The 17,161-nt window shown below is 34.5% G+C and overlaps 1 protein-coding gene across 2 annotated transcripts in view; it reads right to left on the minus strand.

The window, feature by feature from the left end:
- The window catches only part of LOC110377502 (alkaline phosphatase), an 89,520-nt gene extending 72,623 nt beyond the window's left edge, over positions 1 to 16,897 (minus strand). Inside the window, exon 1 of one of the 2 annotated variants that reach the window (XM_021336428.3) lies at positions 16,597 to 16,897. The gene's annotated coding sequence lies outside the window, so the exon portion shown is untranslated. The remainder of the gene's footprint in view (positions 1 to 16,596) is intronic. The other variant, XM_021336427.3, reaches the window with a different exon arrangement.
- Positions 16,898 to 17,161: the final 264 nt, after the last annotated feature.

Below are 17,161 nucleotides of genomic sequence, written 5' to 3' on the forward strand. Positions count from 1 at the left end.
ACACTACTACATTACCCTTTGTATCCTGCAAAAACAAAAAAAAATCGCAGGCATGACAGCGAAGTGCATCCGACTTTATGGATTAATTCGATTTTCACAATCGATTATACCGCTCGTAAAATTTTTATTCATATCGATGGCAACACGAGGACACTTCAAAAGTTTCAGTGGATATATGAAAGTGCACTTTGGTTTTTCTCTTTTAGGATTACTAGGCTGGAGTAAAAAGCTATTGTTGAATATTTTAACGGCCAAAAGAAGGCCATAAAAGGCATCAGAGAAAAAGTGTAAAAGGTAGGCTTTTTACATTTTTTGTATGGCTTCTATTGTCAATGTCTCTCTATTCCGAATAACAACGACAATGTAGTGAGGTTTCAAATTCTTTCACGTTCATCAGTTACGTACTAGAATTTTTTTGAGTTAATTTTACCAGCCAAACATAGTCATTCACGACTCAGATAGAAAAGAATTCCAGACAAATGGTTCTCAATATTACTTTTAGCCGTCAAGTGAAATAATGATGTGTAATGAAAACTGCGAAGGCCATACGAATATAGGCGAATAAAATTACCTTTTATTGAACAAGAATATGGTACCTACCTATATTATTCGTGTGAGGGATTTTAGGGTCTAACAGAGTTCCAATAGGTTAGGCTCTGTCTGACAAATGAAGCTGAATAACGAAATTGATGAACTGTGGATTTACTCAAACGTTTTGGGTAGCTTTAATAAACACGCTTTTACGCACATAGGAAGGTCGTATACGCCTGAAAACGTTAGTTACCTATTTAATTAAACATGGCGGTAAACCAAGCTTTTGTGATAAGTACACAATATAATTTACTACCAGTTCGCTTTGCAACGCTTTATAAATAAACATCATAATTCCAAACGATTCGGTTTAATTTTTGTTTTCCTCGAAATTTCACCTCGGATTATACAAAATTGAGCAAAGCGTTTCTACTTGTTTTATTCATCAATAATGGGATTTACCGCATGCATTTTACAGAGTTTTCTTATGCATTGTGTAAATGTTAAATGATGAACAATCATTTATTCGGCCGGTTTTCCCTACAGAGTACCGACATCACCAAATTCATAATTAATTAAATAGAAAATTAACTTCATTCAAAATGTGTTAAGAGTAACTTGTTCCTTGTTTTTCTCAACAAGAAACACAGTCTTTCCAAGCAAGTAACATTTCCCAGCCATTTAAAGTGCAACAAAACAAAAACTCAGTGAATTGAATTGCTAAAGTGTCTTTGTCAAGACAATAGTCCATTTCTCTTAGTGGATCCTTATAACCTGAGAGAATGAACTGTTGTTGTATACCGTTTGCATTATACCATTTTAAAGCAGCTAGTTAAATATTGGACAACGTTACGACGTTGAGAAGTTCACATTTTCCTGGAAGATATTCTTTGGTAATAAATTGCGCAGAACTGAAACTGGTTAATACCCTTCCATTTTACTTACCCACATTTATTACAGAAGATATAATTAGTAAGTTTATAATTAATATGGTGAATGTGAGTTGTTAATTTATCAATCAAAACGACGTTGCTTATCAGTAGGTAATTTAGTAAAATGATACAAAACAAAAAAAAACATTATATTACATTAACGTCTTAAAGCCGATTCCAGTAATTTCTCACCCACAAGATCGAATTGATTAGTCAACCTAAATTGAGACACTGAAAGTCAGGTGCGCTCAACATAGAAACTTATAATTAGTTCCAAAAATATCATAAAATTATTGCAAATACCCATCTAATTTCCCAAATACGCACTATGACCATAAAGTAAATGTCTTGTCGCGAACGTTAGGCCGTTTCATCGAAGTTAGGAATGCTATCACGTGTGTGTAATACCCCTTAATTGTACTTCGGCGGTCGTTACTTTTTATTGCTCCTAACTGTTCTTAATTTCTTTCGCTCCTTCTATTTCTCTTCAACTAAGTCCAGGGATCACTAGGACAGGAATGACCATGGCGGTGAAAGGCTCTGTAATTTATAGTTTCTCATAAAAAAGAAAGATTTATTCGGCAGCTCTTGGTCGGCGCAGAAATCTTTGTGGCCCGGTCACATAAGTGTTATAATATCAGAATTCATGTATTCGGTTATAACCGTTATTCTTGCAAAGGATGACAGTATCAGGCTTATTTTTATGTTGGCAACTTGAACTATGACCGATATTGGTCGTCTGTCGAGATATTATGACGTATGAAATGTTTGGAACGTTCTTATGGCTGTGAACTCTCTCGTTGGAGTTTTAGAACCATTTTGGTGTCAATGGAGTTATATGACGCAATTTTATCTTTGTTCAAGAACAATAAAATTGCTAAAGAAAATATGAAAAGTTATACGCAAATCGCTCACTTGAGAATATGAAAATTATTTCTTATTCCAAGTTGCTCGTGTCTAAGTTTTTTAACAAGTCTAGAAAAAAGAAATAAGAACAAAAGCGTAGATTTCTTTTATTATGAATAATATATTCATGCATCAAACATTGCATTCTAAACTAATCACAGGACTTTAGTTTCCTAACTAACTTTCACCTTAATCGACACAGCCATGATCCCGAAAAAAACGTTACAAACGATAAAACTCATTTACTACAAATTAGTTTCTTACTAAGACGAACAGGTTTGTTTTCGGGCAATAAAAACTTTTTTCATAGCATTCCTTACTTTATATCTGTTGATAGCACACTACGGTAAAGGGTGAAAGTCCTACAAATCTCCGAACACATTGCAAAAGTTAAGGATGTTGATGTTTTCTTTAGGAACACAATTCCATCGGATGTCACGAGATGAGTACAAAGCCTACACGCATTCCTGAACAAACAACGGTTCTTCGCTAACATTACCGACTTTATTCGAGTAGGTAAGGGGAGTTGCACAAAAAATACTCGTGGATAATGTATGTATACTGTAAGGTATAGAAAATACCTATACATTGATAGATAAGAAGAAAAAAAATACCTATAGGAATCGATTGCGAGAATATTTACAAAATATTTTTTTTTTTGTAATTTAGCACTCGAAAAGTCGTTCTTGAAAGGCATTCGATCCAAGTGATATTTGTATAACATTTAAGTTATAAATATCCTGCTGTTTTAAGGAAATATACTGAATATGAGGTACTTACTTTTATACACTGATTTGTGTACTGTTAATTTAAATAACAAACCATGCATTACTTCGCCTAAAGTGCAATCTCGATTGATCTAGACTTATGAATGTATGTAAATAGAACAAAAAATCAGTTTGCATTGTGAAACCAGCCTACAGCCATGGTTGAACGCAATACCAAGCGTGCCGGAGTGAAGCCCAATAAAACGTTATATGCTTAATTCATACCATCCAGTGTTTAATTAAATGCGTTTTTCGTACTAAATAATCACGTTCAGCTGTGTCTACGAATTAGAATTTAATTGAACCGTCTACTAATTTGTTGCAAGGGAATATTTTACACAGTTTAAGAAGGCAATTTTGGATGCTTCGGATTTGTGTAAGTAGGGTGGACAAACATTTTAATTTGGAGACGGCTACATATTTTTTCCTTAACTGTTGGAACTTTAACAATGTAAAGAAATAATTTTCCAAAAATGTGCCCAATTTCATGTACCTATGTTATTTTGTTGAACGTGTTTTGCAAAAGTCGATTAAATCTAAAGTTCCACAAGTTTGTAAAATACATACCTAATACGTAGATATTATTTTTGTGAATATGAAATTTGTCGGTCTCTATTCCTCTATTTCACCTTCGACCCACCAGTCTCATTAAATGTGAATAAAAAGCATATACCTATAGACCATACCGGTAACGACCACCTAAAACCCGAGCTCAAACTTAGCGCTACCAATTCCCTTAAAATTGTAATGTAAGTAATGCTTTTCAACATAACTCAATAGCTATTTGGTATACAAATTCAATAAAATGGCGACGCAATTCAAACGAAGATTGTGACAGAGTCAATAATCTGACCGTAGAATTTATTCAGGTAAAGAGAAGTGAACGCGATAGAAAGACCTTATTGAATTAATTTGAACTGAGCCCGAAAAGCTTTATTACTGAGCGAACGATAATCCACAAGCTTTCTACAGTCAATATGCATGTAAATGTAGATATTTCCTTTGTATTTCTACTTGAAAGTTTATTTATTTTTTAAATCGCTGAGAGAAGTTCAATCATTGGATTTTTCTTCGAGAAACTTACGGATTTATGTATTTTTAAATGAATTTATTAGCAAATAGAGGTAATAGCAACATCGTATAGTAATTTTTACCAACAACATCCAACAGTTAATAACTCAATTTCAAAGAAAACTCTTCCTCCTTTGAATAAACCAACTACTTAACAGATAAAATTGATTATAACATCAATCACTTATTTTCGACTGTCTCAAACAAATGACGGTATTTGACCACTAAAGCCTGTTATATCAGGAAAATATTTCCCTCGCAGAATGCACAATGCACCAGCTTACGCTTGAACCCATTTTCCTAACCAATTTCCGTCCACCGTCCGCTTCCCTAGTAGGTACCAGTACTCTCTGTTACAGATTTCTCGTTCCAGCACTTTAGTGGAGCTACTTAGAATAGTTTAGTATTAAGGAGGTGTAAATTGCTTTAAGTTCATCTAGATGGCCTGATTATACAGTAGGTATATACCTGTACTATGTGTTCGAGAATTCAAGCTGTGAACATGACCACTATGAATGTCACTAGGGTATAGTTCTTATGTAAATATTTTACTGTTAACTAAAGGGGAGTCACTAAAGCCTCGCTTAGTTATCAAATCACCATCTGTAAGAAGTAATAATTTAATTTTTTTTTAAGTCCTGTGCCAAAATTGATCACTGAGTTCCTGACTAAAAAGTTAAAAGACCTTAGAAAATTTGCAAGAATTCATTAATTTAAACAAACAAGAATACTCTATCAAAACAGAATAACCATTTAAAATTCACCTGTAATTAAAACCAGGTGTCCTAGTTTCACGCGTAAACTAGCTAGCAATGTTCCTTCATAACTCTGCCAAACTAAAACAAAGAGAAAGTTCCCACACAACAATTATATAGCAATAAATCTTAAGAACAAAGAAACTGTGACAGTTATTGGAATGTGAATATTCATAGACCAGTCTTAAGACTTTGTCTAAAGTGTAACGAGGTTACTGCGACTACCAACTTATAATGTCCCACCGTACTACGGTTTCTGCATTGTAGTTTTGGAGTATATTTTAATTGCAGTCGAGGATAATGAGTCCGTTTTCTTGAGAAAATTACTCGGTGCTAGTAAGTTTCCTTAACGAGACAATTGTGTAGTTCCTTTTTATTCTGATCTAGGTTGATTAAGAAAGAAATTGCTCGAACATTTCGTACGAGCATTGGTCTGTTGGTAGTCTTTTGTTTCACTGTGGAGTTAGTGTAGCCTAAAATATAAAATGACAGCAATCAATTCGTATGTCACAAAGTGTGTAGTCAAGCGTAGAACTAAGGCAATTTTGCCGTAAACAATAGATTAGATCATGTGGAAGGCTCGTGCAGGTTCATTATTGACCAGGACACGTTCAATGGTCACTGTGTTCCGCCTCACGTCATGCACAATGCTCTTGTGCATTATTACATTATTGGAAGACGATCATGCAATATTAATTGGCGTATAGTTGTATTTCACTCGGTTGGGACAGAACAGAATCAATTATCTGAAATAATTAATAGTACAGAAGCAACATGAGTAAATGTATCATCGATTACTTATTATAATGTTATATTTCCTTTTATTGAAACAAAAAAGATTCTGTTTGGATAAGCTAAAATTAGATAAAAAGACAATGACGGAATTCATGACGTGTGTTTTTCAAAAAGCCACAGCCTATTCGAAGTCTGGAAATAGGTTTCAGCTTACATTATTCATTTTCCCAAAATAGCCGTAAATTGGAAAAGCCATATATAAGCTAGGAGCCAAAGGCACCTATAAGGGTCAATTCCCACTGAAAGAACAGCGGCCGGCAGCGGCCGGCAGCGGCCGTAATTGCAAGGGATTGAGCGCGAGCGCGGCGGGCCGCGCGGCGCCGCACCGCGCCGCGCTCTTACATTTTCCGTGCTCTTACGGCCGCTGCCGGCCGCTGCTCTTTCAGTGGGAATTGACCCTAATAGTTTGATGTATGGACTCCTACGTAATGTTTGAGTACTAGTGCCGCCCCACGCCTGCGGTTAAAACTTTTAACAAAATTATTGGCCCTTTCGGTACGTGATGAAACACGAATATATTTCATTTTGAATCCCCGGGGAGCTATCCATCCTGACGGGGCTTCCTGCGGCCTTTTTAGTAATGTATGGATATTAATATGGATTTATTTATCCTATACGTACGGCTTAATGGATTTGTCAACGAGCGTCAAAAGGGTAACGTTACAGTTTATACTGATGGAAATAATTTTATATGCGTAATATGCGAAAAAGCTATGTAAGTACCTATGTGTATGCTAATTGTGATGCTCGTAATATTTGTTATAAATTTCTTTTAACAACACTGTCACAGGGTATGGTACTGTTTATACCAAAAAACAACGACAAAATATCATTCAGAAAAAAATCTTAAAATTAGTATGATGACGAAACATGAAGGCGTACAAAAGCAATCAAGTTTGCCAATACAATTGAAACGCAGTAGGTACGTACCAGGTACCTATCATACAATTTCATCATACAGATATTCATCTTGAACATAGTAGGTGAATTTCGTGGAAACTAAATTGGATTGTACGTCAGCCTCACTCGTTTCAATATTGGTACCTACACAACCTTTGATAAATCTGAAACTGAAACAAATATGCGGCATAGATATTTTTTAGCACTACAAAATACACCTTCACGCAAGATCGGTTTTGGCACAATATTCTTTTGAATACGTAAACGCTATTTTTTTGAGGTTAAAAAAAAAACTCGCCTATTCTGTACATATGTAGTTCTAAAAGTTGCAAAAGCTTGGTCAAGAGTATCAATTTGGTAAGCGCTGAAACAAATGGGTTTTGGCGATATTTTCGTCATTTGTCAGAATTCTCAGCCTCAGTGCGAACCAAATCCATAATTTACAATTACTTAAAGCTGAAAAAAGGGCCGGCCAATACTTTTATATACATAGTTATTGTCTAGTATACAAATATTGTGATTTTAATCACTTAACTCTATGACAAACACTTATAAATTCTATGTAATACTGCATATAGGTTAAGAACCCTTTGAAAAATTACAATAGAAATAGCGTCCCACTTTCCTCTGCGTATGATAATGATACCAGTACTTCGCAGTAACTTTATTGACATACGTTCCTTTACAATTTCCCTTCTCGTTATCACCTAGTCTGCTTCGTTAAATTCATTAGTTAGCATATGAGTTGCGAGTATTCTTGAAGGAATAAGTGCACAGCAGTATAGAGTTTCAAGGAATTATTTTTAATTGGAATCATGTCGACTGAGAAAGTTCATTGCATGCTTACTTTGTGCACTTAGAGTATAATAGGACTTTCAATATTTTACTTAGTATTATTTATTCCATAAAAATATATAGTGACAGGCAGCATAAATATTAGTCCCAATATAATTGATGTTACAGTATGTGGTAAATTTACCTTGTGCTTAAGGAAGGTAAAAAGCGAATGGCGTGAACCAATTACTGCTCATAAAAAAGACCTTTAGGTACAAATATCAATCAGTCTTAAATTTACCGTTTAAAAATATATTGTTTATGGAAAAAACACGAGGAAAAGTCATTTTAATGTGAACCTCGCGGAACTGCGGATCTGGTCTACACGTGGAAGATTCATAAAAAGTGATTTGTAAATGAAATATTACACATAATTAATCAACGGAACGACCACACTTTTCCTGATTCGCGGAAAAATATAATATCTTTGAAAATTGATCATAGCATTCGGGAAAGGTAAATGCCCTCAAATAGAAAAAAAAACTAATATTTTTGGTAAAATTTACAAAATGTGCAATCATCATTCAATCACGTTTCAAAATTCTGCACCAAAGATCAAGAACTGCTCGCTGACAAGACAAGATAAATGCGTTGCCTCCAAAACGGTCTTTACGGGAATATTGTATAAGTGACGACACTTTTACGAGTTTGATAGGATCGCTCGGCAACAGTCTGGACGGGTTGCACCATCTGTCAAATGTCTGTATGATCTTTGACACTTTATCGTTGAGCTCGTAAATCTTGTCGGTGTTATCCAGCATATTTTACTTTTAGAGTCACATGTGTTTTACAACTTGCATAAAGTGAATGTATTTTGTTTTATGCTTGTGCTATCTAAAATGTTGTACGCTATGTTTAGATTACCAGGAAATCATAATTTTGGTATTTATAAACGAATTTCTTGGGACTAATCTCATCATTAATTTATTTCCTGAGAACCAACCTTATACCCAAAAGAGTGCTAACAACAAAAATGATGTAAAGAAGTATTTTATATTTTCTGTGCTGATTTTCAATATAACTAAAATACGTATTTTTGATATAACGAGTTACTTTGGGTCAAGGGTCAATTTAGTTGGGACTGCTGAATTTTTACTTCCTAATAACCCAAAAAAAATGTTTTCTATAGAACTGCTATTGTAAATACGATTATATAGTACATATATATCTTTAAGGTAGGCATAACGGTTTTCTAAAGTGTCCTTGTTGACATAGGTACTCAAACTCAACTTTAGAAGTAAAATATTCAGTAACCCAGACATAAACGGGGCGAGACCAGAAAGAGGTTAAAACTAAGCTAGAACTGCTTTTGTGGTAATCAGACTATCATTAACTGCTGCTTAGAGTCACATACCGTAACTGCTATGCACGTGCCATCATCGGATTTGATTCCCTGTTCGGACTGAAATCGTTTTGCGGGTTCCATGAAAGTTTCACAAAACAGACCTGTATCTGAAAATTAGTGAAGTATGCTTCGAAGAAGCTTTCATTCATATACCTACTCTGCGTTCTGAGGAAATTACTGCCCGCAGCGGAATCAAAAGTAAGCATGTCCTTTCTCAGACTTTACACTCACTGTGTACCTAAAATGTAAACTGGTTCTATGACTTGGCGTCGAAGCGCGACAAACGGACGACGGATCAAACTGTGAAAATAAAAAAATACTACCCCTATCTGACTCTAGTGGAAAACCTGTCGATAGTTATTAATTCAATTAATAATTGGCAAACTGCCCTAAAACAAAGTTAGCATCAGCTATATCAATTTCAACTTAAATTGCATTTCAGTAAATTCCATCGATTGTTTAATTCAATTCGAAACTATCAGTTATATAAAAGAAACCATATAGTAACCAATACTTCGAACACTTTTGACTATCAACTGTATTGTTTTAGTTACCACGTAACACGGGCTTCTATTCTCTTTATTCAAGTTTCCAATAAATATATTATTGTTTGACTAATACTAACATAATACCTACCTCTGCAAATGTTACATAATATATGAAGCGTGCTCTTGTATTGTTTAAACTCTGAACTGTATTTAAATACCTACGCAATATTAGTCTGATTATATAACATATTCATAGCCAACTTTGCACAAAGACGTCCCATAAATAACTCAGCGAGTGTGCCCGTTAATAATTTGAGCAAAACTTTACTTACTACCTCGAGAAAGTTACTCTTAACTGCTAGTAAATTTAACACCAGCTCGTGTGGTTTATTATAAAACCTCATACTTTTAAGTTGTTGGTCAGAGCAACTAGCTACCTTAAATACCTAGTCTTTATTTCCTAAGTTTCTTCATAAGCTTAGCTTTTCCGGATTATGAGATAAATTGGTTTAACTTAATCGACCGCGTACTAGAGAGTACAGTTTTCAGTAGAGACCTATAATCGTGAAATAAAACATCTATACCAGTGTTATACCTACATTCTTTAAGTTGATATTATACAATTATTTTTTACAATTGAGATTTCAGATCACATTTATCAAAATCTGAGGAAAGTATCATTAGCGTGCAGGTATTTATTTATCAAACCTAACCGTTTTTCAAGTATTGTACACCCTTAAATTAATTACCTTATTTTTCAAAGATCAACATTAATTTTCAGTTTTAATTGATGACAGACGACAGCTTCGCATTAAAGCAACAACAACTCAGCCGAAGGGCCGCTTAGCGCAATATTAAAACGTTTCGTTGCGTCACTGGCCTGAGAAAGCACCGGAGATAAATCTTTCAAATACATTAGTCTAGATCCCAAGTGATTACGGCCTTATAAATTGCAGCAAAAAAAACTTTGTCAAAAGCTAACATTCATTACTGAAATCGGTTTATCAAGGAAGGAATATAGAGGTACGTATAAATTATGACATTCTAATAACAATTAAATGTTGTACGACAGATGTTAATTGGTTCATTAATAAAACGTCATTTACAGAATCTCTGTTTAGTTATTGATATCTATTCGATAAATTAAGTTTTGAAGGCAAATTAATTCTATTACAATACCTATTAATTAATTGTATATTGATGTAAATAGTCAATTAGTTGTTATGGATTTGTAATTAAATTAGCTATCGACATTTTGGTACGATTGACATTAACATCCTAATTGATTTCAGCATACCTTTCTATTAGATACATTTCATTAGAGGTCATCATTCTCCGAGCCTTTTCCTACTATGTTGGGGTCGGCTTCCAGTCTAACCGGATACGGCTGAGTAGCAGTGTTTTACAAGGGCGACATAATAGGTAAAAATATGATAAAAAATGAAACGGCATTATTTAATATTTTAACCAATATTCAAAAATGGAATACACATAGGCGAAGTTAAAAAGTTTACGGGTATCTGATTCCAAATAGAATTTCATAACAAATAAAACTAAAGTATGAAAATATATCATCCTCCGAGCCTTTTTCCCAATCGTGTTGGGGTCGGCTTCCAGTCTAACCGGATTCAGCTGAGCACCAGTGCTTTACAAGAAGCGACTGCCTATCTGACCTCCTCAACCCAGTCGCCCGGGCAACCCAATACCCCGTTAGACTGGTGTCAGACTTACTGGCTTCTGACTATGAAGTATGGAAATATATTAAATTTGTAATACCCAGACTAAACCATCGGATTAAAACAATGGCATATAATATCCACAATAATGAGGTTATTTTAATTAACTGCCACTATGATGAGATCGAGGCAGCACCGCATATCATTGACTTTATAACGCAGGTCAAACAATATTGAAAACCCGCTGAATATATTTATTGTTGATCATTGTAAATAATATTAATATCGCTTATTGGATTAATCGAACATTACCGTATTTATGCGTGCAACTACTACATAGTACATATCAATATGGAGCACTTTAACCAATTTAAGATTACTAACTTTTCTAATTCATGTGGAATGTGGAAAATAAATAATTTATTAGATAGTGCAACATACTTTGAGGCACTATCAATTTAACCGTATGATAAAACCCCAAGACTCGTCAAAAACTTATGAAGAAAAAAAAAAAATAACACAATAAAAATAAGGTTCCGTTTGCCAATTATATTTATCTGTCCCCAGATTGTAGTGAGCCGCAACACTTTCCATTTACAAAACCCAGCTTATCTTCCCATGAAAATTTAGGCAACGCACCCCTGGGGTTCGTAACAATTCCTAAGATTGTTAAGATGCCAAGGCATTTTGCCACAAATGATTCCCAAGTACATCCACTGTGCGAAGTGGAAGATTTTTCTTTGTCATAACATCAATGGGAAGGAAGTAATAGCAGAGATGGTCGTTCGCAGATTGAAGAGGGGGAAATAAAAGAAATCATGTTAGAAAGGTTATTTGTAACGTTATTATGCACTTGAGTTGTAATTTGTTTTTATGAGTGTTCGTGGATTGCGCTCATTGTTCGTTGACTTTTGGTGACTAATTCATTAAGGAGTCTTAATTTTTGTTGTAACGTACACTGGACTTAATAAAATGTTCAAAATGTTCGGTTCTGAATTAACCCTCTTGCCACAGAGGCCGAAGTTTTGGCGAGAAAAAAGGGGTGACAATAATTTATTTTACGCAGCTCTGCTTATAGGCGAAACCGAATATACATTAGTGGCGCGATAATCGTCTGTGTGGGACACCGAGCAAAAACAAAGTAAACGAGGGAAAGTTTTTGCGTGGCCGACACCAAAGCAACGCGTTCAGAATTTCCCCCATTAATTTTGTCCACAGGAAATCGTTTGACAGTCCACTGGGCATGTCGTGAACCTATTATGCCTACTTAGACAGAACACTGACCCTTTTATGTACGACTTTAGAATAAAACTAAATGGACCAGTTGAGTTTTATCATAATACCAAAATAGGATGTGGGTACCTGCCGCTAACAAAAATAAAGATACTTTTATTTTCTTTCAAACTTTTGTTCTAAAACGAGTACGCCTACTGAGACATGTGATAGAATTAGATGTCAAAACATGAAAGAAACAAGTCATTTAGTTGACGAACGAGAAGCATTATTTAGTTACTCTTAAGAAATGCTTAAAATACTCTTGAATAAATTCATATAAAAGGGTAACTAGGTAAACTTACGTAAGTAACAAGTATGACAGATGAAAGGCATAAAAAATAATACAATTTTAACATGAAACACAAGGTAAGTGCCCAAAACAATATCATAACGTTTATATAAATAAAAGTACGTAAATAGCTCAGTCAGACATGGTATTTTTCACCTTGTTAACATGTTACAGCCTTTTCATCGTCCCACTGCTGGGCATAGACCTCCTCTCACACGGAGAAGGATTGAGCATTGATCACCATGCTTGCCCAATGCTGGTTGGTGATTTCAGACTGTAGTCCAGGTTTCCTCAAGATCTTTTCCTTCACCTTTTTATCAGCCATTGGTGTCCAAGATATACTTAGAAAGTACATACAAACTTATAAAAGTTGAATTGGTACTTTGCCTGAACTGGAATCGTACCCACACCCACATATTCTAGAGGTTGGTTCTTTACCCACTAGGCCACCACGACTTTTCACCTTATCAAAATAAATCTTTATTTTACTACAAGGTATCCCTCATAAGATTCCTCATATATCCATCTAATGAAATCACAATCGTGCCAGTGGAATATATAACACAGGTCCACGTAGTAGCACTAGAAATAATTAAGAGCCATCCTTATAATGGACACAAAGGGTCATTAAACGTGTGCCTACGTAACCGCTTTCAAATCGTAGTCAGAATTTTAGAAATTCTGCTTGATGTGCAAACAGGCTTCAACAAAGAGCTTTGCCACCAACAAAGACTCCCAAATTGGTAGGATACAGTCACTATTACTAAGTGGGTGGCAAATTTACGAGATCCCCTTTATAAAAGAATAAAGGATTCGCACATAAAACGTGTTATCTTTTTGCTAAAATATCAAAAGGCATTCAATTGAAAAAAGGTCGCGTTCTTCGAAGCTGGCTGAACATTCTGTAATTAAATTGTCACAGTTGCTTGATATTGTTATCTTAGTTGAAACTGGTATAAAAGAAAAACCGTAAATGTAAGTAGAAAATTTTATACCACATCTAAGTAATTAGTGTGGAGGAGAAAATCTGAAAATGTCAGCGGTAACTGGGTCCTTTGTAGAACTAATTCGTGGTAATACTCTATGAATAGACGTGGCTGCCAGGAACTTTTTATCCACTACATTCCACAAAAGCCTAATAAAATCGTATCTGATACACGCAAATCTAGATGTCCTTGGGACGTTATTATTCAGTAACGTTGCATAATATTATATCATAATGATAGTCACGCTTAATTTTTGTGCCAACCTCCCTATTCTTGAATTGGTTGTCTTAATCCAAAGATAGGTACATGACATAGGCATAGAATGGACTGTATCTACTGACCTGCTTGTAAATATACTAATGAATATACCATACTTACTGCATATACCTCAAACAACAGCCAAAAGCCCAAATTTCAGTTATTATAGCACAAAGAGCTTTAAATGTGCGGTTTAACGTGCTTACGTTGGTACTAAATTAATATCTGGTTATAAACGGGCTAACTAATAGTGCAGTGTCAGATAGCTAGCCACTTAGTTGAGAGACTGACGCCTTAATTTATAGCGGTTCTGAGATAGAATGCGTTGGACAACTTGAAATGTAACTTGACCGAAGAACACAAGATTTGTGTAACTTAACAATTCGATTCTTACAATAAATTCTCATCATCAGCATCATTTTTATCTTCTTACTGCTGGACACAAGCCTCTTCTCGCACAAAGAAGGATTGAGCGGTAATCACCACGCTTGTTCAATGCGGGTTAGTGATTTCAGACATTATAGTCCAGGTTTTCAGGAGAGTTTTCCTTCACCCTTAATTAGTCATTGGTGTCCAAATTATACTTGGAAAGTACATAAAAACTTCGAAAAGTTGCATTGGTACTTGCCTAACCTTCAACTGAACCCACACACTCATACTTGAGTGGTTGGTTCATTATCCACTAGGCCACCACGACTTTTTTAGTTCCAAAAACCTTCTAAACTAAATATTTATTTCAGTACTTACCTTTTTTTCAATCGTGAATCAATTATTTAAAATTAAGCAACAACACATTAATCGGAGGCTTTTAAAAATAAAGATATCTATCCTTGTTAGAAAAAACTGAGAGAAGTCCGTAAATTACCTACATTGGTGCCTACGACCTTCTTGTAAATGAGCCTCACATGTAGGTTCCTTTGTTTTTCTACGTAAAATATGGGCTTAGGGCTTTATGGCCCGCGTATCTTTTGTACCTAACTTAGGTATACAAATGTGGCTGTCATGCTAAGAAAATGGGATTCTTGAAACTGAAATAACGAGGCCAGATTTTTCTTGAAAAAACTAAACCTTCAAAACAGTAACGATATCTTTATGTCTAAGATCAACCGTGTCTACCATTTTTTCTTGATATTTTTATCTTCAAAGTAAACCTTATGTAATTTACAGTCCTTATGTGGTTTAGCCCTCCGCTATATTATATCGATAAGTAACCGAAAAAAAGTCATCGCCTAATCGCCGTTCCTTCCAAAGTAGGTATTTCGAACAAAATCCCGAACATATAGTAGTGATAATAATCTAAGACTACGAACACAGATCAGTCACCACATGATCGATTGCTCGGTACCTCTCGATTAGACGGAAACAGGGATAAGCTTAACTTCGTTCACGGTCAGTAGATAATTGGCAGCGGGTACGCGTAAAGTCACAACTTTTTTTCGGCAATCGATTTTCACGTTAGGCTCTTTTCTACACGACCAGGACAGTAATAGATGACCTTTTTAAAACTGGGAGCAATGTGTCTTATGTAGGTATACCCGTAGGTATTTTTAAAAGAACCATTTAATCCTATATTTAAGTCCCTGGATTACATAATACCTAATATGTATTACATATTATCTATGTTACGAAAAAACTAACAATTTGGATCGCGATTATTTTCGTTTTGACATAAATAAACATAATTTTATTCATCTCTGAAAAATATAGTTTTATTTTGGTCTGCAGGTCTGCAGCAATAAATTAAATATCATAGAACATTTTCTAAAACATCTATGTAGGTCCTCAAAATTACGAACAAACAAAACAATCAATCTTATAATTCAAATTATAAAGTTGAAAATTGCTCAACTGAACTTCTCGAAACACTGATTTCATCCATCTTCGTTCATCACTGGCTAACTAATAATTAACTACAAAGAATGTTCAAAGGGATCTATTGCTGTAATTATCTCGATTTACAATCAAGTCAGAGATAGCACTTGAATAACTTTTTAATTAATAGCTCGGTACAGTGGACTAACAAATGAAGTCTGTGAAAAATATAATATACCTCTGTTTTTTTTATTTTTCAATAATGATACGCTTGTCATAAGCCCTTTTCGTCAAATTTTTGGTAGAATGTTACTCATCATAAAATCGCATCGACATAAAATAAATCTAAAATTGCATTATAATTGCCTATAATTTCATTAAATAGATTCAGCGATTTATTAATAGGTACCTACAACAATACCGAAGCGGATTTACACAATTCTGGGAAACAATAATTTCCTAAATAAATTGATATGATAAGCTTATTTGTTGAAATTACGATAGTATTTAACGTTATTTGAACCTGATGAATGGGATTATAGGACTATAGGATATATACGGATTGTAGGACTTGGCACGCAGACGAATTACAGTGGGCCTACGTAGTTAATAGACCACAACGATTTCTTACAGCTTCCAAGAATTTGACAAAAAAAATATGTTTTCCAATTTAATCATATCATCTTTATAAAAACCCGATAATATTCATAATTAGGTAAATATTTTGATTGAGGATCCAATCGTGAAATACATAATTAAATCTCAACCTTCGAGCTAATTAATTTTATGACCATATAGAGAGAATATAATTATTATTCTTAGATTATTTCACTATGTTCTGTAAACACTGCAAACTCCTGTCATAGGTATATGGCTTACCTACACTTAAAGTTTTTGGTAAAAGTTTCCCGTTTTTACTTATTTTTTTTTATAATTTTAAAATAAAAAACTGTGCAGATAAAAACGATCAACTTACCAGACTCCTTCAAACCCAAAACTCGAGCAAACTAATTTCAAGTACATACGATCACTTTACAACAGTCACACATTAAAAACCACTGAAAACTCATTCAAAAAACAATTTCAAAGTTGTAACGGCTAATAATTAGAATTTACAACACATTGTATTTACTCAACTTTAATGTATTATATCACCATTGTTTATTATTTGAATTTTGTGAACGATATCACGCGGAGTTTTCGTAACGTGGGACGTAACGCGGCTCGATCACCCTTGTCCGCTTTCACTCGAGTCTTGGGATAAACTGGTTGTACAGAAAGGGTGCTAGCACCGCGCATGCGTAAACTGACGAATGACACTATGAGAAATTAAGCCTACTGAACTTTGTTGTGACAAAAGAATTCTTCAATATTGATAGGTTCGCAAAGTTTTGCATTTTGTAACAATTTGTAACTGAGTCTTGATTCTTCTTTTTGACTGATTGTTTTTTATCAAGTTTCTATCTACAAGAGCTACAAATTATTTGACAGCGCATATTTTTTTCTTAAAGTGGTTAATCAAAGACCTACCAACAACTGTA

Source organism: Helicoverpa armigera, chromosome 7 (assembly GCF_030705265.1).
Source record: "Helicoverpa armigera isolate CAAS_96S chromosome 7, ASM3070526v1, whole genome shotgun sequence".
NCBI classification, from domain to species: domain Eukaryota; kingdom Metazoa; phylum Arthropoda; class Insecta; order Lepidoptera; family Noctuidae; genus Helicoverpa; species Helicoverpa armigera.